Source organism: Castanea sativa, chromosome 11 (genome assembly GCF_040712315.1).
Source record: "Castanea sativa cultivar Marrone di Chiusa Pesio chromosome 11, ASM4071231v1".
Classification (NCBI taxonomy): Eukaryota; Viridiplantae; Streptophyta; class Magnoliopsida; order Fagales; family Fagaceae; genus Castanea; species Castanea sativa.
Window position 1 is genome coordinate 5159964 of NC_134023.1, and position 27687 is coordinate 5187650.

General features: G+C 36.8%; 1 pseudogene; it reads right to left on the reverse strand.

Moving 5' to 3' along the window:
• Positions 1 to 232: 232 nt before the first annotated feature.
• LOC142615938 (beta-amyrin 28-monooxygenase-like) overlaps positions 233 to 27687 on the reverse strand; it is a 61901-nt pseudogene continuing 34446 nt past the window's right edge.

A 27687-nucleotide genomic window follows, 5' to 3' on the forward strand; every position in this document is an offset into this window, starting at 1 on the left:
AATTAATTCACTAGTTGTCTTTGTCTATATAAGTTGCTACATGGAGAGAAGTTAAGCCGAAGCAGGATGAATGGTTTAAGTGGATAATATACACTTGGTTATGCAATGAACAACAAGGTACAAGACTGGGATGATAAATCAAACTTTTATTTATATCAAGAAACTCCGGTATTGCTAAAAAGGTGTCCATCCATGTTCTGATTATATCAAGAAACTCCGGTATTGAAGCAATTTAATATTTATGATTATGTGGCTTAAGGTAAACCGGTAGACCCTCAGCTGGATTAGGTGCTGGCTTGTGATTAATCTTTTCATCTGGAATTACTTTCTCCCACTTGAACCTTGTCACCACATCAATATATATATATAAAAGCAGAGACCTCATGCAGAAGTGCATGAGGTTCTACCACGTGGCACTTTGTATGAGTATTTTCTCATTTGGCTTTTCACCTCTCATCTTCTTATCAATAATTAGTTTAAGCCATAAATGTAGAAAATTAAAAGATTTGGTTCTACTCCCTTTTTTTCAACTTTTAATTTCATTAATTTAATAAATGAAAGGTTTTCTCAATTTAATGTTAGTTTTCATGTTCTTTTATATATTCCAGTTTCACAAAATATCAAAAGGCCAAAAGAAAAATAGGACTAGAGAGATAGAGAGACAAAGAGTGAGAAATTAGTGTCAAAAGAGTATGAAATTGCTTTTGGTTTTAGGTGCATATGCTCTAAACTCCTTAACAACATTATCAAAGCTTGATACAATGCTTTCACAACATATGAGGTTTCTAAAAGGTATGTGTTTTTTGTTTTTATTTATATTTTTGGAAAGTGTTTAATCTTTGTAAGTGATTAAGGTACTCAAATGTAAGTATAATTAAACTTAAGATATGAAATAGTATAAATTTATATTTCCCTGTTCAATTATTGTTTTTTTTTAATCTCTTCACATGTATATTTAGTTTTAAGAATTAGAAACCTTAAATCTTAGACGTTTAGAATTCAAAAGTTCATGTGTTTTCTTTAAAAAAATAAATAAATACTTCTTAAAAAAGAAAATGAAATAATAAAAAAATTTATATTGGAAACAGTCAAATGTAAGAACTATATACATGTACACGTGATCAAACAAAAAAGGGCATGTAGTGACATTTTTAGAGTCTAATTAATTATTGTTACTTATGGATATATTGTGTTACAATTTTTTTTCATTCATTATTTTAGTGATATATAATACATAATTGAAATTAATTTTTCAAACATTATAATACACATGAGTATTATAAAATAACTAATAACGAACACGCGCATCGTGCGGGACATCCACTAGTTATGTATAAACACTAGAATTTCTAATCGAGCGTACTCCCTCCCAGGGAAGATTCGTGGTCCTCCTCCAAATAGCACAAAAGTATAAGGTGCTGGGCCCTTCCCTTCAAATCTTAGAAGGATCAAATTTCTCAGGATCTGGAAAGTATTCAAGGTTTTTGTGTGTCGAATATGGAGACCATAATATCTGCAAAAATATGGATTTAGAACAGTAAGAATCACCATTAAAACATAGTGCAGATGTAGATTTTGGCTAATGTGATGGTATGAGTGTCACATACCTTCCCTCCATATTCCACACACAAAAACCCCGAATACTTTCCAGATGCTGAGAAATTTGATCCTTTAAGATTTGAAGGGAATGGCCCAACACCTTATACTTTTGTGCCATTTGGAGGAGGACCACGGATCTGCCCTGGGAGGGAGTACGCTCGATTAGAAATTCTAGTGTTTATACATAATGTGGTGACAAGGTTCAAGTGGGAGAAAGTAATTCCAGATGAAAAGATTAATCACAAGCTAGCACCTAATCCAGCTGAGGGTCTACCGGTTTACCTTAAGCCACATAATCATAAATATTAATGTTCCTTTGTTCCTGCTATAGGCGGTGTTAGTCTTAGGATCTCACAAGCCACATTCCAATAGTACTTCATCTTCTTAATGTCATCCCAATTTAACAAATCATTCGGACCTTTGGATCGGATCTTGCAATCTCCATTTGCTCTGTTAAATAATATTTCAAAATCACATTTATGAAATATGTCATATGTGTGAAGAGCTACATATAACATACTGAGTTTAAAAATGAAAGAAGCATTACATAATATTCATTTAATGGAAAGAAGCCATAATCCCATAGCATGTTTTGAAGAAATGCCTTTGAAGACCTCACTATAAACCTGAGGATACTCTGCCAGATACTTCATCACATGGTTGAGATCTGTGACACTCAAAAACAACCTACAAGCCAAAGAAAATGTATACTTCATGGTGAGTGGAAAAACCTTCACTTGTTTGTTCGGAGACCAATCTGCCTCCCTTTCGCATGGAGTCCATGATAGGTATGCAGTATTGAAGAGCTTCTGGCTTGAGATATTGAACTATGGCCCTCCTTACTTTAATAGAATCTTCGGGGACAAAGTTTTCAATAGATTCAGGGGAAAGCGTTACCTGATCCGCGGAACGTGGCCACCAAGTGGCGACAAAATTTTTCTCATTCGAGAATAGAAACTTGTGTCCTGAAGCACCACAACACACAACTATGTTCTCCCCAAACATTGAGGTTTTGAAGAGATCCTAACGCTCTGTTTGTTTCAGCATCAACGTTTTCTAGAAAATAGTGCATTTTTCAAAGAACATTTTCTAAAAAACTATATCATTTTTCAGTGTTTGGTAACGACCTTGAAAATGAGATTGAGAATGTTTTCTGGTGTTTGGTATGCAAATTTTTATTTTTATTTTTTATATTTCTTGTGTAATTTAAAATATGTGTATTATGTAAACCAACTAATGTAATCAATATAAATAATAAAAAAAAAAACCAAGAATGAATTTGGTTTTCATACTAAAATTTTGACAATAGATACAATCAAAATTAGTTGTCAAATTTTCATGATTTCTACCACTCATCTTGCTCATATATATGGACAGAAACATCCACACACATATACATACATACATACATACATACATACATACATATATATATCAACCATTTGTCTATATACATAAAATTGATAAGGGAATGCGTCTTTAATAAGTACAAATAACAATAACTTTTAATTTTCTACTCTTTTTGCTGGTATATTAATTGTCTACTATGGTCAACCACAAGTCTTTAATATTACTCAAAATTATGTATTCATATAATGCATCTACATAATATATCATCACTGCATAGTATCTGCATAATATATCTATCAACAAAAAATATTATCCTATGTAAAAGCAATTTAGAGCCATATAGGTACTGTGTTAAAAATTTTGACTTTTACTTCATTCATTCATTCTTTCTTCTTTTTTATATTTTTATTTTTTTAGCACTTTTATGTGCAAAAAAAACTTCTACCTGGAATCCATCAAACCAAAAATTTCTTAGAGAAAAAATAAAATCAAGTTTGAAATTCAAAGTAAAGAATTGAGATTTTGGTAGAGAGGAATGAAATAGTTACCATTGCAAATATGTTCTCTTTTGCAAGTTGGTAGAGAGGAATGAAATAATTATTGAGCAAATGAGGGGAAAAAAATCTACTCAGAGAACTTTGTTACAAAGGGGAAGAGAAATATAGAGAGAGAGTGAGGGAGAGAGATCTATGGAAGAGGAGAAAGTAGAGTTAGCGACTGTGAGGGTGTGAGGAAAGAAAAAGAAAAACGAAGAGAGAAACAGTGAGAGAGCGTACTGTGAGAGAGAGATTGTTTTCCAAATTTTTTTTTTGGAAAACAACCTATACAAAACAAGCTTTATTTTTATTAGGATTTTCCATTGACTAAAGATAGTTTTCCGTTGACCAGTTTTTCTTTGTACTACCAAACACTGGAAAATGTGGAAAACTATCTTTACAAAAAGTTTTCCAGTAAAACAAACAGAGCGTTAAACTCCATTTTTTCACTCACATAAAATAAAACCGGTCTGGTTTCACATATATATATATATATATATATATATATTTTTTATGGAAAGACTGAAACTTTTATTGCTAATGAGAAATCGAGTTTACATCATGGATAAGAACTTACTTCATACAGCAAGGGTTCTCTTCAATCCACGTAATATAGTCAACTATGCTAGATGCATGCTTTGCTAAAATGTGGGGCTAGTACTGATGATGCGAATAAAATCAGTAGGCTTAATGCTTCGAACTTGAAAGGACTACTAGTTGCCTTGGTGGTCTGAAAAAGAAAGAAAAACAATCAAAGGTAACTGGGGTTGCCGGCCAAGAACCCTCTGATGCCAAAACTAGTTTTCTCTCTATAATTTCGGAGTTCCAAATTTTTGGGAAAATGTAAAAATGTACCTTTGTTTGGTCTGAATGGGCGTTTATATAGTGTCCTAAAAACAGTTACCAAACTTGTAACCTCCCTTGGATTTAAGGAGGTGTGAAGGTTTAGGGATAACTTTTTTAACTGTTTAGGAGTTACATTTTCCTCACAAAACGGTCAATGGAAGTTATGCGTATGATACAGAGTTGTTATATTCACTTTAGGAATTTTTCCTAAGTGTCAAGGACTCGTCTAGGGTCCTCGTCCAAGGAACCTCCAGTTAGGCGCATCTTACTTCCAAGTGAGGTCATTCCCTTCTAGACGATCTCCCAAGACGAGGTTGATGGTTCTCTTTGGATGACATGGCATAGCGTTGAGAAACTTTAACCATGCAAAGCTTCGTCCACGCACCTTACTGCTTGGACGGCCTTATCCTGGATGAGGTTCCTACAACCTTTGCCTACCTGGTTTTGTCTTGGATGACCTCCATGGACGAAGGTGGAATTGTATTTTTTTTATACCTCATCAGTTGCCCCCTTGTCCATAGGTTGTCCAGGGAGTACATTAACTAACGTCATCTTTTGGACGCGTGTCATTATGTAAGCTGTTGTGGGTGCCATATGTCATGATCTAATTGGTGACCGGTCGTGTCAGCTCGTTTTTCGAGGGACGTGCCATTTGTCACATTTTAGTTGGTTGCGTCGCTTCGGGTACTAGGGTTCATTGCCTATAAATAGTGGAATTCCTCCACTACCCTTCTTATTTCTGAAATTTTATTCTTTGACATCCCTCTTCCTAGCGCCTCGTCTAGAAGTTTCTTGCGTCCATAATCTCTCTTCGTCTAGATCCAAGTATTTTCTCCATCCTCGTCCTCAGGTTTTTAGCTTTCTTTAAAAAATGTCTAAGGTAACCCTTTCTTCGTCTAGCGATAGTGTTGTCAAAGCCATAGACGAGTATCATGACTTTAGTAGTTTTAGTGGATTTAGTGATAGTAGTAGTGATTGCAATAGCAGTAGCGAGGGAAATACTACGGACGAGTATACGTCCAGCATCCCTGGAGTTCCCATAGAGGTACTTCAGGAAAGCCTTAGGACGAGGGTTGAGTCCAGGTCTAGGGCTGGTACGAGTGCTCCCTTGTCTTTTGCTCAGGATGAGGAGGAGGTAGTTTATAGTTGTGCTGTGGGGGTTACTTCTAGACAGACGAGAGAAAATTAGACATTCTTAAGACTTGGTATCAAATTCCTAAGGACTTGAATCCCAGGGTACCTATGCGTGGTGAGTGGTGTTGTCAACCCCGTTTTGGTGTTGGTATTTATGAGGCTTACCTCTTGGAGGGTTTGAGGTTGGCCCTTAATGCCTTTGCCAGGGAACTGCTTTCTAGGCTAAGTTTAGGTATATGTCAGTTTAACCCCAATGCATGGAGGCTGATTGTCGTTATGCAAGTTTTATGGAGGGAAGTGTTTGAGGGGGATCGTCCTCTTACTGTGGACGAGTTCCTCTTCTGCTATAAGCCCTTCGAGATTAACCAATCCCTTGGCTTTTATCAGTTTATAGCCAGAGGGAGAGATTATAAGTTGATTAAGTCCTTAGTCACCTCTGATAGGAAATGGAAGACAGAGTTTTTCTTCGTCTCTGGCTTTTGGGCTGGTCGCCCTATTGAGGTTGACAGGGATCCATTTCCTCCCTACACAGGAGAGTTAGGGAACCTTCGTCCTGAAGGTACGTCTGTAGCTAAAACTTTACTTTTTGTTACTTTTGATTGTGGTCGTCTAATCACTTTCCTCTCTTTTTTGTAGGTGCTAAACGACCTCATTTGAGTAGGTTTTACCATGAATGAGTTCAGAAAGCTCGTCTTCACCCCGAGAGGGACTTCCACTCTTTGGTCACTTTCCAGCGTCTCGTTACTTGGGGGCTTGGTCCTAAGCCTTCTCCTGAAGCTATAGCCCACGAGCGTACAGTCCGTAGACGTAAATTTTTACTTTGAGTAATCTTTTGTCATTTCTAGAAGTGATTTTAACAATCTTCTCTGCAGGAATGGCTACCATGAAGGAGAATAAAGGGAATGAGGTAATGGACCAAGATGTGGGGCCAGAGGTTTAGCCTCAACCTCGTCCTGCCCTTGGTGAGTCTCCTCGTCCTGTCCTAGAGGAGTCTCAACCTCGTCCTTCCACTGGGGATAAAAGGAAGAGCTTGTTTCTTGGAGTTGACTTGGAGAATCTTCCAAACAGACGTAAGAAAAAAAGGGCTAAGCATAGGTCGTCCAAGGCTAAAACGTCCAAACCAAAGACGACTAAACCAACCCTGTCCTCGTTCTTCAGGGTCATTCCGTCCAGATAGTAGATGTTGATTCTGAACTCAAGGACCCCTTGTCTGCGCAAATCCCATCCAAGGTCGCTGCCCCTGCCTTGTCTCAACCTTCTCAACAGGTGCCTCAGAACCTTCTTAGGGGTGAAGATCTCACCTGGGAAAGGTTTGAGAAAGCAGTAACAAACGAGGACGTGATGGCATGCTATGACATGTCTTTGAAGGATTTTGAACGTTCTGGCGTTCATGACCTCTTCAAGGTACGCTTTTTTTCTCGTACGTGCCTCGTCTTGTCAATTACATATATACATATTATAATAAAAAATTTAATTTGTGCAGGCAATGTCAAAGTTTATCTTCGCGTCTAAGTAAGCAACCGAACTAGACAAGACGAGGATTCTGCTAGAGAGGACGGTCTAAAGGGGAAGGACGAGTCTAAGAAGTGGGCTGAAGTGGCTGCCAAGGCCAAGGAGGATGCAAGGAAGCTGAAGAGCAACGTCGAGGGGTTGAAGACAGACGTCAAAGAGAAAGACGCTCATCTTGAGCTTCTCCAAAAGAAAAATGACGAATTAAGTGCCCTCCTTGCAAAGGCTAAGGAAGACGCGGTTGCAGGGTTTCAGGGGTCCAAACAATTCACTGATTTATTGGACTCTAACTACGCAGCTGGGTTTGAAGATTTCAGGATGGAAGCTGTGAAGAAGCTCCCTAAAATTGACTTTAGCCTTGTTAAGCTTAACCTTGGTGAAGCTGCTTCAAGTTCCCTCCTCCAGATGAGTTCAAAGGATGTTAATATTGAGGACGATGCCTCTACAAAGCCAGCTCAGGACAACCCCAATGCTAATGCTCCTCCTGCCTGAAGACGAGATTTTTGATGTTTAATTATTCAAAGTGTTTGTTTTGTTTATCTTTGTTTTGGTCCACTGTTTTTAGGACCTTTTTTAAGATGTATTTGAATACAATTCTCTTATCTAGAGTATTCTGGACGAGTTTATTAACAGTTGCCTTTTAAGGCTTACTTTGTAAGGATTTTTGGATGGTGATCGTCTACCATTTTTAATCTTTAATGAATGTCTATTTTCATCCTTTATTGTCATTGCATGGATGAGGTCACCCTCTATTACTGCTGTTATTGAGATTTTCATACTTCTATGTATTAGAGGGTCGTCCATATGCTTTTCTTATGGACGATGCTCGAGGTTTGTCCACACATCTTTCCTGTGGACGACCTGTTTGTGTATGGACGATTCAAGATAGCAACAGTCTTGTCAAACCTTTGCCTCGTCCATGGGCTTGACTTGGCATTTGCCTTTTGTCAAGACGCTTTTAGTGTTTGACTCGTCCTAGAGCACCTGAGCGTCTTGGTCGGATGCTCGTCCATGGACTAGTACTTCACTGTATGGCCTTTTATGCCTTGGCTTATTTTTTTCTTTACTTTATCCTCGTCTTGAGGAAAGCTTATGAACGTTACAACCATGCATCCAGAGATTTTCATTCGTCTTAGGGTTTTGCCCCCTTTGTGGGTATTATTATGGAAGTTAGATTTATGTATCAAATACATTGGAAATCCAAACCACATCATTATAGAAAACATTATTCACAAATATGGCACTTGCTTAGAAGCTAGTGCCTGATGAAAGTACTTAGAAAAATACTTAAGAAAAATACATAACCTCGTCTTTCACAAACTTGTTTGTAGACAGTGCAAAAATTTAAGAACTAGTGCATATTTTATTCTTAATACACACCATAGTAGCAATAAGAACACAGCAATAGATATAAGTAAATACATAGACCATAGCTGTAACTGTCCATAGCATCAACCTTGTCCCTGGAAAATTTTGTCCAAGCTCATCACTAATAGTACCTCCTCAGGTGTTCCACGTTCCAGGGGTGCTCTAAATTTCGTCTGTCCAGGGCTTCCAGGTAGTATGACCCCTGCCTTTTGTAGTTGATTACCCTGTAGGGTCTTTCCCAGTTGGGTCCCAATTTTCCATGAGCTGGGTTCTTGGTTGCCAAGGACACCCTTTTTAGAACGAGGTCCCCGACGTTGAAACGCCTGGATTTGACCATGGCATCATGCTGCCTAACCATAAGATTCTTAGATCTTGCTGTCCTCTGCTCCGCATCCATCCTTACCTCGTCAATGAGATCGAGATCAAGAAGAAGTTGTTCCTCATTTTCTTTCTCTTGATACTTCATCACTCGATGGTTAGCCATATGAACTTCTGCCGGTATGACGGCTTCACTTCCATAGGCTAACTTGAAGGGGGTTTCTCCTGTCAGGGTTCTCACAGTCGTCCTGTAGGCCCAAAGAACACCTGGTAACTCGTCTGGCCATATCCCCTTTGCCCCCTCGAGTTGAGTCTTGATAATTTTCAGCAGGGATCGGTTTGCTACTTCTGCTTGTCCATTTGCTTGTGGGTAGGAGGGTGAGGAATAGTGATTCTTGATTCCAAATTGTTCGCAAAAGTCCCTGAAGGGTACGTTATCAAACTGACGTCCGTTATCTGATACTAGTACCCTAGGTACTCCGAACCTACATAGAATATTCTTCCAAACAAAATTCTTGACATTTTGCTGAGTGATTTTTGTAAGAAGTTCGACCTCTACCCACTTGATAAAGTAATCAATCCCTACTACCAAAAACTTCATTTTTCTGGTTCCCATGGGGAAAGGACCTAGGATATCCAATTCCCACTGTGCAAAGGGCCATGGGGCCATCATTGGGGTCTAGTACTCCGACGGCTGTCTAGAGATATTGCTATAGTGCTGACACTGATCACACACTTTGACGTAAGCCTTAGCATCTGCCTGTATTGTAGGTCAGTAGTAGCCTACACGGACGACCTTATGGACAAGCGATCTTGCTCTTGAGTGATTTCCACATGTTCCTTCATGAACTTCCCTCAAAACATAGTTTGACTCGTCCGGAGCCAAGCACTTTAGGTAAGGTTGAGAAAATTCTCGCTTGTAAAGGACTTCGTTTATGAGGACGTACTTGGCTGCTCTGACCATTAGCTTCCTAGCTTCGTCCTTGTTTTTTGGAAGTCTTCCATCTTTAAGATAGATTACTATTGGACTCATCCAATTTTCTCCCCCTCCTATTTGTTGTATCTCTGGGAGGTCTATGCTTGGCATGTACTGGATCCTGTCGTACGCATCCATAACTTCTTCCCCCGAAGCTGCTTTCGCCAAGGCATCCTCTTCCATATTTTCCTCCCTTGGGAGTTGAACAAAACGGCACCAACTGATGATGCGAAGAAAATCAGTAGGCTAGATGCTTCAGACTTGAAAGGACTACTAGTTGCCTTAGTGGTCTGAAAAAGAAAGAAAAACAATCAAAGGTGACCGAGGTTGCCGGCCAAAAACCCTCCAATGGCAAAGTTAGTTTTCTCTCTATAATTTTGGAGTTCCAACTTTTTTGGAAAATGTAAAAACATAGCTTTGTTTGATCTGAATGGGCGTTTATATAGTGTCCTAAAGACGGTTACCAAACTTGTAACCTCCCCTAGATTTGAGGAGGTGTGAAGGTTCAGGGATAACTTCTTTAACTATTTAGGAGTTACATTTTCCTCATAAAACGGTCAATAGGAGTGGAGAAATGTTACATAGTACATTATAAACGACCAAGGAGTCTCCTTCCAGAATGACATCACGAACGCCAACATCTTTTGCAAAAAGAAGACCAGCTTTAAACGCCTTTGTCTTTGCCTCAGCTGCTCCCATTGGTGCTGTGATTTTTTTGCATAAAGCTGCCTCAAGCCTCCCTTTTTCATCCCTTATAACCACCCCAAATCCCACCGCTTTCTGTGCTGAGAAAACAACCCCATCCACATTAATTTTGAAGTCACCACCTTGTGGAGGGGACTAAGATGCAACCTGCCGTGACATAGGCCCAGCTGGAACAATTTGTGCAACTACCGCCCTGTACTCCATAAGATAGTTTGCTGCCCATCTGATCAGTTGTTGCCTAGACTTCCTCACGCCACCATATTTTAGCTCATTACGATTGTGCCACAATGCCCATGCAATAGTTAAGCTTGAGCCACCTAGTCGTCTCCTACATCGCCATTTACCAACAAATCCCACATGAGATCTTGGAAAGACAGGATTGTCCCTTCATTTTGCAAGATTACCAACTTTGAACACTCCCAAGCTTCTCTAGCTTTCGGGCAACTCCACAGTACGTGGCCCATTGTCTCTGGCGCTTCCTTACAGCTTTCATAGAGTTCCTCCTAGATGACCTTTCTTCTCAACAAATTGTTCTTTACTGGCAAAGCATCACGGCAAGCTCTCCAAACAAAATGTCAGATTTTATACGGAACGAGAATGTTGGAAAATCTAGTTTTATATCTCATACAAAACACATAGCGGAAGTAACAAATATTGATCTATTTCATTCATAATTGATAACATGCACAATGTAGATTTTAGAATTTAAGAACAAGATAGCGTACCTTGGTGCCGTGAAATTCAAAACAAAAGATTAGAAGTACTTGAAAACATTTTTAATCTTTACTTCAATTCCACTTTACGCCCAAGAAGTGTAGTCTCTCAATCAGTTTCCATGGGAGAATAATTGAGTGGCTTCACTTACACATACACACCATTTCACAATGATATATCTCTTTTTCTTAATAAAAAATTATGTATATTTCTCCCTTTATAACTAACTAATTATCTAATTGGGTTGGCCTATTGGGTCTTCCCAATTGGGTTTTAGTGTGTGGCTTGGAGTTGGACCAATAAGACACTAGCTCTAATGGGCCTTGGGCTTTTTTGTCAACTCTTGACAAGTCCAAAGTTACCATTAATTATATTTAATACAATTATACAAATATAATTGCACTCTAGGCCTTATTGATAAATTATATCTCAAGACTCTAATAATATCATTTGACATCTCCATGAAATATCCATAGTGAACAAAATCATAATAAATTGTCACTTTGTAAACAACTATTTTATCCTTGAGTACCTGGTTTAATCTTTTAGTCATTCACATTTATTGAAATCCAACTTTAATAAATATAAGCTTTAGTAACTCCTTACTAAAGTGAGCGCCCTGAATAACCAATTCCCATTAAACTTATTTCAAGGGGATATTTCGTGTCTCTATAAAAAGAGATTATGGATTCCATCTTGAGAATATGTGTTCCCTCAACTCTACGTGTGTTTACCCAACATACTGAGATATCAACCATGACTATTAAATCTCACTCTTGATATATCAAAGTAACCTACATTTCATGATCAGATCCACTACCCTCTCCAGGTTGAAAGTCTATGAAATTAGAAGTTGTGAGATTAATTATTCGGGTGACAATTGTTGATTGAATAATTAATCTCAAGGCGGTCCAATTCAATATGTCTTAACTCTTAAGACACATCAACTAGAAGTCTCCACTTCCATGATCAAGACAAATTAAGTTGATGTGTTATAGTCTTCGCAAATGAAACGCCCAATTTCATCACTGATTACGAACTACATTTTGAGTTTATAAGGAATTTATGATTTACATCTTCTATGACTTTTCACATAAATCGCATACAATGCATCTCATGGACTATGATAATGTCCCATTAGTTCATTTATAAATAGTCTCATATAATTAAACAATTTAATTATTTATGATATGCCAATAAATTGGATTTTTAGGGCATAAATCCCAACAATCTCCCACTTGCCCTCAAAGACAATTTACCATATATCCGACACTTATTTCCTCTTAGAGTAATTCAAAATCACTCTAAGGCAATGTTTGGAAACAAGTTTTAGCCTGATCTATTGTATAAATTATATTTTCTACTGCTACATCTCATGTACTCATATTTTTCTAATCAGATAATAATTACACTTAATGTGTATCTTCACCACCTAGGACGAACACATATCTTGAAGTCCAATATCATGAATCACAATCAAACTACAATTCAATATTTGTACAACCAGTAACGATCAAATCCTCACTTTGGTGGACAAGCATTTAATCCCTCATTCTCCTAAGATATTTGAGTACATGCTTTACTCCCACTAAATTAAGTGATCTTAGATTCAATTGATATTTGCTTACCATGCCCACCGTAAAATAGATATTTAGCCTAGTATATAGCATAGCATAAAGACTTCCTATTGATATGGTATAAGGAACCGTCTTAATATACTCTTCCTTTTATATGTCTTAAGACTATAGTCCTTTATAAAGGAAATTTAAACTTAAAAGGAAAGAATCATTTCTTGAAGTATTACATGCTATACTTGACTAGAATCTAATATATTTAAGCAGTTTAAGATAGACCCAACATCCTAATTTCTGAGTTTTAACAAAGTTTCAATTCTTAGGATGTGACCAGTCTTTCCCAAGTACTTTATATCAAACTAGACTAGATAACAAAAATCTCCATTGATGACAATAACTCTACATCATTCTAAATGATTAGAATGTCATCAACATACATTAAGAAATTTTTTATTCTATAGAGCTTTTACACACATAAGGCTTTTAAATACTTGATCAAAATCAAACAACTTGATTGCTTGACCAAAGATGATATTTTATGATTCAAATGCTTGCTTTAGTCCATAAATGGACTTTAAGCAACTTGAATACTAAACACTACTGGTTCTTTGCTATGAACAAGTCTAATTACATCAAATAGATGTTTTCTTTAAGATTGCTACTAAAAGAAGCTTTCTTGATATCTATTGTCATATTTCATCCAAATGAAATATAATGGAAAAGAGAATCTAGATAGGGTCAAACTTGACTATTAGTGAAATTTTATTTTCATAATCGAACCATTTCTTTTTGAATAAATCTCTTCGCCACTAGTCTTGACTTTGAAGGTTTGCACCTTCAAATCTATCAATCTCATTTACTTGTAAACTTATTTGAAAACAATAGGCTTAATGCCACTAGGCGCCTCTACAAGTTCTAGACTTTAAATAGAATTTAATTCTATTCACATAACCTTGATCCAGTAATTCATATTCATATCATCTATTACCTTTACGTAGGATTAAGGATCAAATTCATACCTTTGTGAAACGACTTCAAAGGTTTATTCCAAAAGTATGAATTTATTTGGTAATTGATAATCCCCCCACTATGATATTGTACCGTGTAATAGTTATCTACAGAATAATGTCTTGTGGTGTATCTAATACAACCATCTCATTTCTAAATGTATTTTATAGTTGTCTTACAACAAATTCTGACATTTTTCTTCTAGAACATTCTACCTTTAAAATAGTCATATTTCTCCTTTATGTATGCACTGACTTAAAGAAGTCATTGAAATTTTATTCCTTTATGAAAATGAGACCTAGATCATATTATCCTCTAAATATAATTCATAGACTGAGAATATAACAAAATAATGGTTCTAAAAGCCCATCTTTCACCAATCTTAAATATCATTTAGATTAATAAGATCTAGACATAAGTGCCAAAATATACAATACCAAAGGATGAAACTTTCTCTTTAAAAAGTAAAACATGTAAACTTCCATCTAAAAGACAATCATGGACAATGCTTAGCTTTACCAAAATGGAAACGCTTTACCAAAATGGAAACACTTTTGGTCATAATTTTAAGTCTAATTTCCTTTTGGCAACTACTATGACAACTAGCATGTCCAACTGTTTGGTATTATAATTCTTATTCTTGCCACCTTTTCCTTTCGGTCTAGGCCAAGAATTTAAATTAAATCATCTTGATCCTAGCCTTAGCTTTTAGGATGTCTTCCGTTGCGTAGAACTCACTCATCAATTCAGATAATATAAAAAGAATTTATTTTTAAAAACAATCTGAATTGATCAAATGATTTTAACAAGGACCTGTAGATCATATCCAAATGAGATTAACAATTAATCTCTACATCCAAGAATTCTAACTCATTTTAAAAATATAAATCATTTTTCATAAAATGATATAGAATTGGAACTCCTTAAGTCTTTTTTAGTACTCAATATGATTCATACCAAATATCTCATTTAGACTTAATATAAAGTCTAAAACTGGTACTAACTCTTGCATCTCATGCTTTAGTACAATTGAAATATAAGCCAATGTAACATTTTAGCATTTCTATGGAGACTATGATCACATTATAAGCTATATTCCATAAATGCATCATGTATAGGAAATTATGACAATGCTGAATCGAAATATAAATATGTACTTCAGCTCCTTTAAGTACTATGTCCAAAATTATTTCTTTGTTAATGTGATTCTATTAAAATAGTATTTAGAGAACAACAATTCATGACAACTTTATTTTGAGACTATGAACATAATTACAAGGACATTATATTTTGCATCCTTAACCATATAATGTGGAACTCGAAAACCATACTATACTAGTTGCAATGACAACCTAATCCTACAATTAATATTCCTCAGCATAGAGTGAATATCAACCACTATGATCAGGTGAGAATTACTCTTATTATTAATGCTATCATGATAACCCTTACCAAACAAAAATAATTTACCGCTCTTCCTTTAGCCTCTAAGTAATAATAGCAAGAACTCAGCATAGAGAATACTATCAAACTTAGTCTAGTGTATACCATTGCCTAGACCCATGTGTAGCCACATAACTCTACCCTTGTAAGGTTTAATCTTGTGGTACCATGATGCAAAACACCCTCCGCATGGAACACAAGGCTCGAGGCCAAGACGAGGTGCTTGCCCCACACCACTATAAACCGAGAAGTTCAATCTTGTAGTACCATGAAATAAACATCCTTCGCATGGAACGCAAGGCTCGAGGCTAAGACGAGATGTTTACCCTACACCGCTATGAACCGACAATGTAGGTCGTGAGATCCAACCCTTGAATCTCTCTCCCACTAAAAATTTTAGAATAAGTGGATTGTATTGAAATCATTGTGATCTTATCACAATTTTAACCTTACACATCAAATGTGTTTAATCGTTTAAATTCAATGTGATGTTACTAAGTCAGTCACAATAGCGTAACGAACATTCGCGCAATCACAAAGAAGTTTAATCATGTAATCCGTGAAGTAAATACCCTCCGCTTGGAATGCAAGACTCGAAGTCAAGACAAGGTATCTATTCACATTACAATAAACTTAACAAAAGGGTCATTTCAGCACTCCCACTCGTTATTTGGGTTTTTCTTAAATAATTGTGATCTCATCACAACTAATAACCTTGCACTTATTGAAGACTCTAATCTCATTAGAATCACTAACTAAAATGGAAGTCCTAAACTATTTAGGATTCCTTAAACACTAATGAATAAAAAAAAATTAGTTACATAGAACTCTATCCTTAATTTACTAAATAAAAGATTCTAATCTCATTAGAAATTATATACCTTTTAATTAGAATTTTAATCTCATTAAAAACCTCTAATTAAAATAAATTACGGACTAAGAGTTCTATTTAACTAACATCTTTGATCTTATTAGGTCTTTTAGTTAGATAATGATTAACGTATATCCTTAACTTTATAGGACTATAAAATTAATCACACAACCTTGCTTTTTATTAAAGTTTTAACACTTAGTAAAAAACAAGTGAAAATTCAAAATTCAGTGCCTTCGATCGGTCGAACCTATTACTTGATCGATTGAAAATTGAAGAAACTCATCACAAAGCTTCTGCCTCGTTCAATTGATTCTCGATTCCTGTTCAATCGATCAAAATTAACATTTGATCGGTCGAAAAGAATTCTCGATCGATTGAGACAATGAAGAATTTCATCATAAAGTTTCTACCTAACTTGATCGGTCCTCGATTCCTCTTCGATCAATCGAAAAATACATTCGATCAATCGAAAGGAATTCTCGATTAATCGAAACTCGCAAAATTGAATTTTTCAAGAATTTTCAAGTAACCGTTTTTGACATCTTCATTGTTCTTCCATCAAAAACACCTTTTGATTTTATCAACGAAGATTTACAGATCAAACATTAAGGTTTTCAAGATGATTATCAAGAACCCTAATAATGTTAGATACTTTGAAAACATAATTATAATCTCATCAGGAATAAATTTCATAATCCTAGCATTAATATGTATAAATACATAAACCAAGGCAAGCAACAATACGATGAATCTTTTATAAAAAATTTGCATATAAACCCAATTTATGTAATATAAACCCATATATATATATATATCAAATAATATACGGATTCAATGTAAATTGTATATAAAGCATTCTATACATCCAAGGCACATATAACATGTTTATAATAATCAAACCATGCAAGCCTTATATATATTTATATCCAAGCGGTGCATTAACATCCAAGCCATGCAATGAAGGATTCTAGCAGTGCAAAACAAAGTCCAAGATCCAATCCGTATGATTATTACATTATATAATAATGCAAATGCATGATGGCCAAGCGGTATAATAAGCCAAACAGTACAATTAGAATCCAAGTGGTGCAATAACTTGATTCACACACTGGACGGTTATAACAATAACTATATATCATGCAATAACCAATAAGACTCGGCACCATTACATTATAATCATTGGCCACTTAATAGTTATTACATTAACATTCCATAACCATATATATGCAATAACCATTAAGACTCGTTTCACGCACATGACAGTTATTGCCTTGATGCAATAACATGGAATTGGTCTATTGAATCCTTATAGATTATAGATTAATTCCATATTATAACATACAGATTCAACCTTTTGCCATATCAAACTTATATCATATGGATTCAACCTTTGGCCATATCAAACTTCATGAATACAGCACCATTAAAGCATGAAAAAGATTTCTTTGATTCTAAAACTCAATCACATGTTATACAAGCACGAGATGAAAACCTGGCTCTGATACCAATTGTTGGAAAATTTGGTTTTGTATCTCATACAAAACACACAGCGGAAGTAACAAACATAGATCTATTTCATTCATGATTGATAATATGCACAATGTAAATTTCAGAATTTAAGAACAAGATAGCGTACCTTGGTGCAGTGAAATTCAAAACAAAATATTAAAAGTACTTGGGAACACTTTTAATCTTCACTCCAATTCCACTTTAAGTCCAAGAAGTGTGGTTTCTCAATCAGTTTATAAGGAAGAATAATTGAGTGGTTTCACTCACACATACACACCATTTCACAATGATGTCTTTCTTTTTCTTGATAAAAAATTCTGAATGTTTCTCCCTTTATAACTAACTAATTATCTAATTGGGCTGGCCTATTAGGTCTTTCCAATTGAGCTTTAGCGTGTGGTTTGAAGTGGGACCAAAATAGACCAATAAGACACTCACTCCAATGGGCCTTGAGCTTTTCTGTCAACTCTTAACAAGTTGAACGTTACCATTAATTATATTTAATACCACTATATAAATATAATTGTACTCTAAGCCTTATTAATAAATTATATCCCAAGACTCAAATAATATCATTTGACCCCTCCATAAAATATCCATAGTGAACAAAGTCATAATAAACTGTCACTTTGTAAACAACTAGTTTATCCTTGAGTACCTGGTTTAATCTTTTAGTTATTCACGTTTATTGAAATCCAATTTCAATAAATATAAGTTTTAGTAACTCCTTACTAAAGTGGGTGCCCTGAATAACCAGTTCCCAGTAAACTTATCTCAAGGGGATATTTCGTGTCTCTATAAAAAGAGATTATGGATTCCATCTTGAGAATATGTTTTCCCTCAACACTACGTGTGGTTACCCAACATACTGAGGTTTTGACTGTGACTATTAGATCTCACTCCTGATATATCAAAGTAACCTACATTTCATAATCAGGTCCACTACCCTCTCAGGATTGAGAGTCTATGAAATTAGAAGTTGTGAGATTAATTATTCGGGTGACAGTTGTTGATTGAATAATTAATCTCACAGTAGTCCAGTTCAATATGTCTTAACTCTTAAGACACATCAACACATCAACTAGAAATCTCCACTTTCATGATCAAAACAAATCATCTTAGTTGATGTGTTATAGTCTTCGCAAATGAAATGCCCAATTTCATCACTGACTACGAACTACATTTTGAGTTTACAAAGAACTTGTGATTTATATTTTGTGACTTTTCACATAAATCACATACAATGCATCTCATGGACTATGATAATGTCCCGTTAGTTCATTTATAAATAGTCTCATATAATTAAACAATTTAATTATTTATAACATGCCAATAAATTGGATTTTTAGGGCATAGACCCCAACAGAGAATACTCGATATCTTCTTCCAAAACCGTTTGTGGGTGTTGTTATCAGAGCTCGTGCCTCTATTAGATGAAAAGACCTGATTCATTGCAAGGTGATAGGCACTGCTTACTGTGAACAAACCACTCCTAGTCTTCGTCCAAATAAGCTTATCAGGTGGCAACCGAGAGCTAATGGGTATGCTCTTAATGATATCAGCTTTGTGGGGTAAGAATAATGCATCAATGACCGTGGATTTCCATTCAGCAGTGGCCTCATTTATCAAGTCTTGTACTCGAGTGTCTGATTGCAAAAATAGCCTTGGAGATGTTATTTTATAAGTGGATGGAATCGACAACCACTTGTCCTCCCATATACGAATACTTGCCCCGTTACCAACTCTCCACCTCAGTCCCTTTTTTACTAAGTTTTATACTGCCATTAGGCTCCGCCATGTATACGAGGGATTATTGCCAAGTGAAGCATTTATAAAATCACATCTCGGGAAGTATCTTGCTTTCAAAACTCGATACACTAAAGAATCTTGGCCAACTTGAAGTCTCCATCCTTGCTTTGCCAATAAAGCCAAATTAAATAATTTTAAGTTCTTGAAACCCATCCTTGCATCTTCTCCCAACTCAACCAAGAGATCTTGTTTTCGTCCTTCCTTTGTTCCCACCAAAACTTTCTGATCATAGCTGTCAACTCGTCACAAAGAGAGTCCGGCTACATTAATCAAGACTTCTTTTCCAGATTTAGATAGCATCTTCTCCTTCCATCTGGCCAATTTCCTACCAAGCTTCGCTTTTATATCAATAAATGTGTTCCTTTTATTCCTTCCCACAAGTGATGGCAAACCTAGATGCTTTTCATGCTACTTGATGACTTGAACACCAAATCTTTCTTTTATCTCTTCTTGAACCTCTTTAAGGGTGTTGCTGCTAAAAAACAGGGATGTTTTGTCTCTGTTCAGTTTTTGACTTGATACTTTTTCATATGCTTCCAATATTCCTTACAAAGCGTCATATTCAGCTATTATTGCTTTGAAAAAAATGAGATTGTCATCTGCAAAAAATAAATGGGAAAGCTTTGGTCCACCACGGCAAATAGCAATCCCCTCCATGCTTCCATTGCATACCGAAGCTTTAATCATTGCTGACAAACCTTCTGCATACAAAAGAAACAAATAAGGTGATAGGGGGTCTCCTTGGCGGATACCCCTAGAAGGAATAATATGACCCTCAGGGTAACCATTGATCCTTATGGCATAGGTAACTATAATAACACATAGCATAATCAACTTCCTCCATTTATCCTCAAAGCCCAATTTTTCCATAATTCTTTCCAAACATGTCCACTCCTCCCTCTCATAGGCTTTGCTCATATCTAATTTTACAGCCATCTCACCCACACCACCCCCCTTTTTCTGACTAATATGATGCATGGTCTCAAAAGCTACTAAAACATTGTCAATGATTAATCTTCCGTGCACAAAACCACTTTGGGTTAAACTGATAATGGATGGAAGGAATTTTTTTAATATGTTTGCTATGGCTTTTGAGGCAATCTTGTAGGTCACATTACATAGGCTAATAGACCTATAATCAGAAATTGTTTTTGGCTCTTTTATTTTTGGGATAAGTACAATATGAGTTTCATTAAAATTAGGAGGTAACATACTATTATTGAGGAAATCCAAAACCGTAGTTGTGACTACCCCACCACATGTAGTCCAAAAATGCTGGAAAAAAAATAGGGGGCATGCCATCAAGACCTAGGACTTTGAGGGGGTACATCTGCTTCAGGGCCACTCTAACTTCATGAGCTGTGAAAGTTCAGGTGAGTTCTTCATTAATGGTAGTTGATACTTTTGGTTGGATGACATCTAGGAGTTCGGTAAAGTTATATTGGACTGTTTGAAGTGAAGAGCTTGTTGTAATAATCCACCACCACTTCTTTGATCTTGGTTTCATCTTCCTGCCAAGTCCCATGGTCATCAAACAAACCTTCAATGTAATTCTTTTTGAATCTTGCTGAAGCTTTTGCATGAAAGAAACTAGTATTTCTGTCACCTTCTTGAAACCAATTAAGTCGTGACCTTTGACGCCACATCTCATCTTTTTTCTCTAACCAACAATTCAGGTCCACTCTTATATTTCTCATAGCATGAATCATGTCCGGACTAGTTGGTTGTAATTGCAACCACTCCAACCTGTTTTGAAGTTCAGATATTTTCCTACCCACGTGACCAAATTCCGCCTTATTCCATGCGTCTAAATTAGATCTGCAACGTTCTGAGCAGCTTCTTAATACCCCATCTATGCTTGATTGTAATCCCTCTTCCCATGCAACCCTTACAATTTCCTCACACCTATCATCTTTCAACCACATGGACTCAAATTTAAATATTTTCTTTACTTTCTTCCGCTTCTTTTTCTGCACCAAATGAAGTGAAAGAGATGAGTGATCCGACGCCGATGTAGATAAGTGATGAAGTTTTGCAGCGGGAAACAGGTCTATCCACTCCTTAGTAGCCAACGCCCTATCAAGCCTCTCACGGATTTATGTTCCATCTGACTTCTGATACAACCAAGTGTACTTCGGACCTATAAAGCCTACATCTCGAAAACCACACTAATTTATGGCATCGATGAAGTTTTCAATCTATCTTCTTGGTCTTTCACTGCCTCCTTCCTTCTCTGTGAGATCCGTGATTTCATTGAAATCACCGATTGCATGCCATGGCAACAATGACGCACCTCTAAGAGATTTTAATTTGGCCCAAGACTCTGGTCTTTTTGCTGTGTCGGGATTGCTATAGAACCCCGTGAGATGCTAGCAGCCCACATCCAATCCCCCTTCAACCCATGCATCTAAATGATCCTGAGAAAAAGTCTTCACATCCACCTTAATCCCATCCTTCCACAACATGGCTAGACCACCCTTGCTTCCGTTGCTGGAGACTATAAGCCCATATTTCATTTTGCACCGATCCTTTACTTGTTCCATCTATTCTCTGTTTGACTTTGTCTCCATCAAGAAGATGATATTGGGATCTTCTTTATTCACTACCTTTTCCAAGGCTTTAATTGTCTGGAGGTTCCCAAGCCCCCGACATTTCCAGTTTAAGAGACTCATTGGTCTCGGCGGGGTTGCCCAACAACCTTCACCGCTCTTGTGTCAATATTTTCATTAGCCAACTTCTTCTTTTTTTCCTGAAACACCTCGTTTGCTACTGCTCTATTCAAAGCCTCTGTTTTTCTTTTCAAACCAATCTCAACTTCTAGAGATGGGCTTGCACGAACGTCCGGCCTTCGTGTTGCCTTTCTAATCCACGTACCTTGCTTTGGGCTCTTACCCACGGTAGGTAAGACTTTACCTTGTAACACCACGAACCCACTTTTGGGCTTTAGTTTTGGCTTCCTTTTACCCCTACTTTTAGTGAGCCTACTTTTATTATCAGCCCCACTCAAGCCTGTATCAGCCCAGCCCATATTAAATTCTACTACAGAGTGTTTGGCGCCACTATTTCTTTCCATCTGATTAACCTTTGATTCCGGCATCTAATTGTCCCAACTAGGATCATCTTCCATGATTTCGATATCTATTAGGTTGCAACTAATGACAATTTGATTTCCTTGTATTACGAGATCAGAGATATTTGAATTTGAACCCATATAGTTATTATGGATAGCGCCATCAATATCCTTTAATATTTCCTCAAAATTCGGGATATGCTTCCTCGAAATCCGTGATTCCTCTTCATATGTTACTCCGCCATCCCCTGACACTGCCCTTTCGCCGTTTTCTTCCATCGGCGTCGCTGCCTATTGACCTGACACCGTCGTTCTTGTTCCTGGGGCAGTTTCTGCAGACCTCCCTAAACTTTCCTTCACTACCTCCTCTGTTTGCGCAACATTGGATACCTACAATTGTGGTGTTGCCCTCCTTGATTGCTCATTGCCCTGTACCTTAACAATTGTCTTCTTGGCCTGGCTTAGGGGCCCTGATCCAAGGTCCAAACTGTTGTTCCTTGACCTGTAGTGTACCTCTGCTACCTAGCCACAACACACAATCTTTATCATCATGAAAGACAAGCCCACACTAGTAGCATATGTTTGATAAACGTTCATACATAATTGCTGCCCAACCCTCACATGACTGATCCCATGAGATTTTCCGTCCTCTGCATAAAGGCTTTGTAATATCTTCAACTCAAACCTGTATGAAACTACCACCTTTCATTTCACCAGTATCCTTTGGCCGAATCACTTGCCTAATTGTTTCTTCGATGGTGAGCGCCGTCTCCACCGTTAACAGCGAGAAAGGGAGATTGTGAATTTGAACCCAGAAAATAGTCGTCTTAAAAACTAAATTATGAACTGGTATCGAGCTGTAGTATCGCTGCAAGGCAACAAGGTGACGATCAAACACCTATGGCTGCCCTTGAATGACTTTCTCCGCATCCACTTCTAGCTCAAAAGCTACCAGTACCACGTTGTCTTTTCCATCACTCACCTCGAACTTTCCCCTGGTACGCCATATTGGACGGAATGTCTTAGTCACCGCCTCAATGTTTACATTCCTCCGTGTGAAGAATTTCGCAGCCAAAACAAGCCCCATCTTCTTCTTATCCCTCGTTAAGTCTACCTTTGATTCCTCCACTTCCGTCAACGAGAGACTCTTCCACCTAAGAGTTAAGTGATTAGCCTTGTTTTTTCAGCTTCCTTTTTTTTGATCTCGGAGATGTGACTTATTATCTTCTTAAGGACTTCAACTTGCGCCTCTGTATACTAGAGCATCTTTTGCATGAGGACCTTCTCACTTGAAGCGTCCATCTTTCCCTCTTGAAGGGTCTTCCCTTTGAATGTCTTGCCTTCCATTGGACTTGGATTGGAGCGATATCTGAAAAGAAGTCTTATTTTCATTAAGTTCATGTCCCAATTAAAGATTTTTAACTTTTAAGATGTCTTTAGATAATTCTTAAGTTCATTTTAATGAAGGTCCAATTACAATATCACTCATTTCCCTCTCGTGGATTTTCACGCCTTGTTTCATTGGACTTTGGTCCATTTATAATAAAGCTCTCATCTTACTTTCATGGGCTTTCATTATAATATACTTAGAAATTTTCAACCCTTTGCCTTAAACATGAGCTTACAATGTATTCATCACCTTTTGGGCTTTACATTTTTATTATTATTTTCATTCTTTTCTTTTTTGTTTTGAAAATAGCCATTTAGCTAGAATATATTGTAGCCTTCCTCTCAAAGTCTATGAAGTTCTCATCATTTTGGGCCTAGGTATACAACAAGGAGGCCCAAGATAGGGAATTTTATATTGGCTTTGTAGGATTTTTGATGCTAAGTCCATAGCATATTTGTCACCTTAGGCCCAAAGTCCTCTTTTTCAAAAGGGTTTTTTCCACGTGGGCTTATGATAGCAATTAAGCCATGGTCTTATGAACCTTTCAAGTTAAGATATACCTTTAGATTTAGGGGCAAACCTCTTATATGTGAGAACTTCTTTCCTGTTATCCCATAACATCTTAGGGTATACCATAACTTTAAAGTCATCCCTTCCATTTTATATCTTTTATTTGTTCTTTAGAATTAGGTGAACACATGATATATGGTTGAATAAACAAGAGATATAAATGGTCTCCTTTGTAATAGGGTCTAGGATCTCTCTAGTGTGGGTAGGCTCCCTAAGGCTAAAGGGATAGATAAGTAGGTCACTCACAACTAGGTGGGCTACGATTCCAACCGAGGGCCTAAATGGACCCGTAGTGGATTGGTAGCAAACCTTTAACGTACTCAAAGCCCATTATAGGTGAAGACATCGATTGTGAGTTGGGGGGATGAACTCCGGAAGATTTGGGCTCAAATGGAGCCTTCCATCTTCCCACTCATCACCAATCGAGGTTAAGGGACAAAAGAAAATAAGTGATGTGTGTGCAAACAAGTATTAAAATAGTTTTTATTAGAGTTATGAAATAAGACACATAGGAATTAAACTTATTATCCCCAGCGAAGTTGCCACTGTGGACATAAGGGGTCTCGGAGTCGCCACCTAATTTTTGCAATGGTTTAAGAACCATATATATAGCGTCCTTTCGAGGAGGGACCTTTAATCTTACTATCAAAGTATGAGTTCAGAGTTTGGGTATGCTATTCAGAAGGTATTAGGCACCTAAGATCGTCCAACCCTAAGGTTAGCCTCCCATCATTATGTCTTACGTCTTAACTTCATTAAAAACACTTTTAATACTTGGGTCTTAAACTCACACACACACATACTAGCATGCATCTAAACATACAATCATGGCATGATTATCCCAAAGCACACATTTATTTATCCATAAAGCAAAAAGAAGCCAAACCACACACATATGCAAACCCTAGCATTCATCTAACATGTGAAAACCCTATCATATATCTAAAATAAGGCAAAAACCCCAAACATGGTAGCAAACATATCATGACAATCACAAAATCATATAAAGCATATGATTGGAATTGAAAGATACAAAACAAACACTCAACAACATACACCATCCAATGCATGTTCATAACAATGCATAACTTACTTTTAATTACCTTTCAGCAACACATCACCTATGGCATTGATGCATGGACATGTGAATGAATGACATGGTATTTAAACAATACATGAACATAAAACCCTAATTTAAACATATTAAGAATAAGCAAGCATACATAATAGAGACTCATGTACTTATAAACATGTGAAATGGGCTTAAGCAGAGGTAAAACATGTGAAACAAGCAAACCAAACAACATAAGAAATTAGGGTTTTTGGGCAAGTGCTTGTGTATGTAGCAAGAGGCCTGTATACGTAGGGTTTAATTTGCCCACACATGCTCATGACATAAAAAGAACTATAAAACTAACCTAAGCAAACATACATAAACATAAACTAAGCAAAAAAATAAGATTAAAACGTAGAAAGAAAAGCTAAAAAGAAAAAAAAAAAAAGGTTGAAGCTTGATACCTTAAAAAGGAGTTTCCAAACTTTGATTTTGGCTGTTCCCCTCAGTCAAATCTATCATATTCAATAAACATGTGATTAGTAATCTTGAACTCAAAGATTACGGCCAAAAAAGGTTCTAATCAAATAAAATTGACTTGAGGGTGTTTGTGAAAAACTTTCTTTTGATTCACTATTTTCTAGTGAATCTTAGGTTTTTTCCGTGAGATTATTATGTGTTTTGAAAATGTACCATTTAAGGTTTTACATAGTGGAAAAATGGAGTTTGAACCGACTTCTAGATGATGTGGAATTCATTCCAAACCTTAGCCATTATTGCAGAAAACTTGCATTTTTTATGTTTCTGAAACCCTAGCTGCGTATGCAGGATTGTGCCTATGTACGCATGCTTTGGTCCATGTACGCAAGTCGTTGCCCACGTATGTGGGCTGAGGGTCTCTATGGTCAATTTATTTCCAAAAATAGATTTTTCCTTATTTAAAAGGTTATATTTTCCACTTTAACACTCCTTAAGTCAATTTGACATCTGATTGGGCTCCAAACTAGCTTTAGTCCTTAGAGTTTGAGCATCATTAGGGAACGAGGGTTTGAGTCGTAAGGGGTACAAAATGCAGTGTTTACAGGTATGATAAAGGCATCAGGACGAGAGCCTTTGTGCCTAAGGATTTGGTCCTAAGAAAAGTTGTGAGAAACATGAAGAACCCTACATGAGGGAAGTTGGGCCCCAACTAGGAAGAGCCCTATTAGGTCACATCAATGGCTAGGACAATGACTTATCACTTGGAGGACTTAGATGAAAACCCACTCCTTCGACCATGTAATGTAAATAACTTGCGTAGATACTATTATTAATAAAAGGAGCTAATTATATTCATATTTTTGACTTGATTTAAGTTCTTGTCTTTTCTACGCTTTCTTACTACTATGTCTATTATGATGGGTACTTAGACTTGGGTCACAAGGGCCAGCCTCTCTATTAATTTTTAAAAATGGTTGAACAGAACTTCGGCAAGGTTGGACTCCGCGAGTCATTTGCCTTGGGTAAATGAATTTTTTTTAAAATGGTTGAATAGAACCTCGGTAAGGTTTGACTCTTCGGGTCACTTGCCTTGGGTAAATTAACTCTTACAAAAGAAAATTAAATGGTAAATTAACTTCTACAAAAAGTTTTGAGTAGGACTTCAGCTAGATTCGACTCTTCGGATTACTTGCCTCAAGGAAGTTAATTTTAAGAAGTTCCAGGTTGATTTGAGTTCTTCAGATCAATGACCACAGTAAATCGTACTTTCATCATACCAACAAAGGAAAAACAAAGTAAAAAAATAGAACACTTGTCATAAGGAGAGGAAAAATACTTGTCATTAATCAGAGAATGAGGAATTACAAGTCAAAGCCCAATTAAAAAAAAGAGGAGCCAGTTATCGAGTCCTAAGCCCTTTTCTACAAAATTTTTCTAAGTCTCCTAACCCTCATTTCTTGACCTCACCCCTCTTCTGCCCCACCTTCAGCTAGAGCAAACGAACTGGGCCCTTGAGGAACATGTTCCTATTCGGGTTCCTCAACTCCGAGGAAGGGCTCACCGTGGCTGCATTAATGTTCCTTCTTGTTGTCCGCTACGTGCGTGATGCTGATTTTTCGCACCGCCACCACTAGATCAGAATCCAACAGCTAAGATTTAGATCTAGTAAACTATTATCGACGTCCAGATTATCAGGCTGGTGGACCCAGATGCAATATGTCTGACTCTGACACGCCCAAATAAGTTCATTTTTGTTATTTAGGAAAATATTTAAATGGATCCAGAAAATCATACATATGTATTTGGTCAATATATGTAACATATATATGTAACATGACATTTGAACCAACT